This window comes from Lotus japonicus, chromosome 3 (assembly GCF_012489685.1).
Source record: "Lotus japonicus ecotype B-129 chromosome 3, LjGifu_v1.2".
In the NCBI taxonomy this organism is placed as follows: Eukaryota; Viridiplantae; Streptophyta; class Magnoliopsida; order Fabales; family Fabaceae; genus Lotus; species Lotus japonicus.
Window position 1 is genome coordinate 45,991,249 of NC_080043.1, and position 2,960 is coordinate 45,994,208.

Here is a 2,960-nt window from a genome sequence, read left to right on the forward strand (position 1 = left end):
AAATTTGTTATGATTTAGGGACATGAATTGGAATAGATCCTTCTATACTTGCTTCTAGGAATAGAGTGAGAGTAGGGTTTTGTTGGCCTGAATAATTAAGCTATCATACCTCTTATGAATGTTTAAGTACACAAGGAATTGGGCTTATCTTTCAATTTGAGAGAATTACTTTTATGAGGAATCAACTAGTAAGTACAAAGGCTATAACAACAAGAGTGGAATCAAGGATTTACATGCATAAGATAGGTGGACTAAAATGGATTAGATGATCAAACACCCAAGGCAATTTCCCATCATTTGTTATTTACATCATTATCAACATTGCTCTCTTGCAAAACTTTTGTCACAATCACCCAAAACCAATTTCTGAATTTTACTGTCTTAAGAACTTGCAAACTCTCGGCTTAAATCAGTAATTCTCACTCACAATCCCTGTGGTTCGATAATTTAAAACCCGGAGGTATTCGTGCACTTGCGAATTGACCAACAAGTTTTTGGCGCCGTTGCCGGGGATTGTTTGTGGTTTTCGGTTTGAGTTAAAGAGTTTGTTTGTTTGTTTTACTAAGCATTGCATTGAATAGGTGTTACTAACCTTTTCTCTGTTTTTGTGATTTCAGTTTTTGCACAGTAGGCTTGGCACGGATCCATTGCTGTTTGATCCGGAGCCTGAACGTACTCTTCGCCGTCGTCGAGCCCAACAAAGGCTTGAAGCCATGGCTGCTCAAATGACGGAAGAGGAGATGCAAGCCCACATTGAAGAAAGAGTGAATGAGGCTCTTGCTCAAAGACTTCAAGAGCAAGAATTGGAGAATGCCAATCGTTCTCTCAGAGACCTCACCTCGGTTGCCATGAGCTACGATTATCCGGGCAGCATAGTTTCCCCCGATGGCACGGGAAACTTTGAGCTGAGGCCGGCATTCATCAACTTGGTGAGCCAAAATCAGTATGGTGGAGGTGCTCTTGAAGATCCTCATGCACACATGGAGCGGTTTATCCGCAATTGCAACACCTACAGAGTTCAGAATGTTTCAGCGGACACAATCCGCTTGAGTTTGTTCCCTTTTTCATTGAGGGATACTGCTGAAGAGTGGTTGAATTCACAGCCCCAAGGTAGCATTACATCTTGGGAAGACTTGGCTGAGAAGTTCACCACAAGGTTTGTTCCAAGAGCCCTCTTGAGAAAACTCAAGAATGACATCATGACTTTTACTCAAACCACCGATGAGAATCTTTATGAAGCTTGGGAGAGGTTCAAGAAGCTCTTGAGGAGGTGTCCTCAACATAACCTTACTCAAGCTGAGCAAGTAGCAAAGTTCTATGATGGTCTCCAATATTCTTCGAGGTTTGGTTTGGATGTGGCTTCAAGTGGAGAGTTCGATGCCTTACTTCCACAAGTGGGGTATGAGTTGATTGAAAAGATGGCTATAAGAGCCATGAACTCTAGTAATGATCGCCAAGCCCGAAGAGGAGTCCTTGAGGTTGAAGCTTATGATCAACTTATGGCCTCCAACAAGCAACTCTCCAAGCAAATGAATGAGATTCAAAATCAAATGAAGACTACCAAGATTGGTGGTCGAGTTGCCAAGGTGGAGTGCGTGACTTGTGGAGGGCCACATGACAGCAAAGAATGCACAGAGACTAGACCGGAGGAGGAAGTGAAGGTTATGGGTCAAGCTCGGAATGACCCATTTTCAAATACTTACAATCCAGGATGGAGGAATCACCCTAATTTTTCTTGGAGGCAAGGTAATAATGGGCAAGGAAATGGCTTTCAAAGACAATTTCCTAGCCAAGGATTTCAAGGCCAAAGCTCAAGACAACCTCAAGAGCGAGGAGAAGGTGAAAGTAGTGGTTCCAAGAAGAGCTTAGAAGAGTTGGTGGAAACTTTCATCAACCGGACGGAGAATAATTACAAGAATCAAGAGGCGGCTATCAAGAATCTTGAGAATCAATTTGGCCAGCTGGCCAAGAAAATAGCCGAGAGACCTCAAGGTAAGTTTCCCTCCGACACTATCCCCAATCCTAAGCAAGAGAATGCCTTTGTTGTAGCCACTAGAAGTGGGAGAGTGATGAATGAATTGAAGAAAAAAACAGAGGGAGAAAAGAGAGAGGAGATAGTGGGAGGAGAAGTAGTTGTACCTATTAAGGTGAGAGAAGAAGTTGAGTGTACTCCTGAAACTAGCAAGGTTCCGTTCCCTAAAGCATTGGCTAAGAAGAGCTTAGATAAAAAGTTTTCAAAGTTTGTTGATGTTTTCAAAAAGCTCCACATTAGTATTTCGTTTGTCGATGCTTTGGAACAAATGCCTATATATGCTAAGTTTATGAAGGATATTCTGCATAAGAGAAGAAGGTTGAAGGGAGTAGATGAGACGGTGTTGATGACGGAGGAATGTAGTGCCATTTTGCAGCGGAAGATGCCGAAGAAAAGAAGGGACCCCGGAAGTTTCACTATTCCGGTGGAAATTGAAGGCATGGCGGATGTGGAAGCCTTGTGTGATCTTGGAGCGAGCATCAATTTGATGCCGCTCACCATGTTTGAGAGGCTTAACCTAGGAGAGGTTACTCCAACCATGCTTTCCTTGCAAATGGCGGATCGATCCCTTAAGACTCCATATGGGATTGTGGAGGATGTAATGGTGCGGGTGGACAAGTATGTGTTCCCCGTGGATTTTGTTGTGCTTGATATGGAGGAGGATGAGAAGATTCCTCTCATTCTTGGTCGACCTTTCTTAGCTACTGGTAGAGCTAAGATTGACGTTGACAAGGGTCACCTCATTCTCCGTGTTGGTAAGGAAAAGGTACGATTTTATGTTTTTAATCCTATGATTGAGACTAACCATGACAATGACTTTGTCTGTGATGTGATTAGAAGCAGGTCGAAGGTTCCGGAAGAGATCCCCAAAGTTAATGCCCAAATTGATGAGTTCCATCCGGCTCTCATCAAGCTTGTTAATGGTAAC

General features: G+C 43.1%; 1 non-coding gene across 1 annotated transcript; it reads right to left on the reverse strand.

The window, feature by feature from the left end:
• Positions 1-1,181: 1,181 nt before the first annotated feature.
• LOC130709732 (small nucleolar RNA R71) lies at positions 1,182-1,288 on the reverse strand. The gene has a single exon (XR_009010202.1). It is a non-coding gene; the product is annotated as a small nucleolar RNA R71 (small nucleolar RNA).
• Between the last annotated feature and the right edge of the window lie 1,672 nt (positions 1,289-2,960).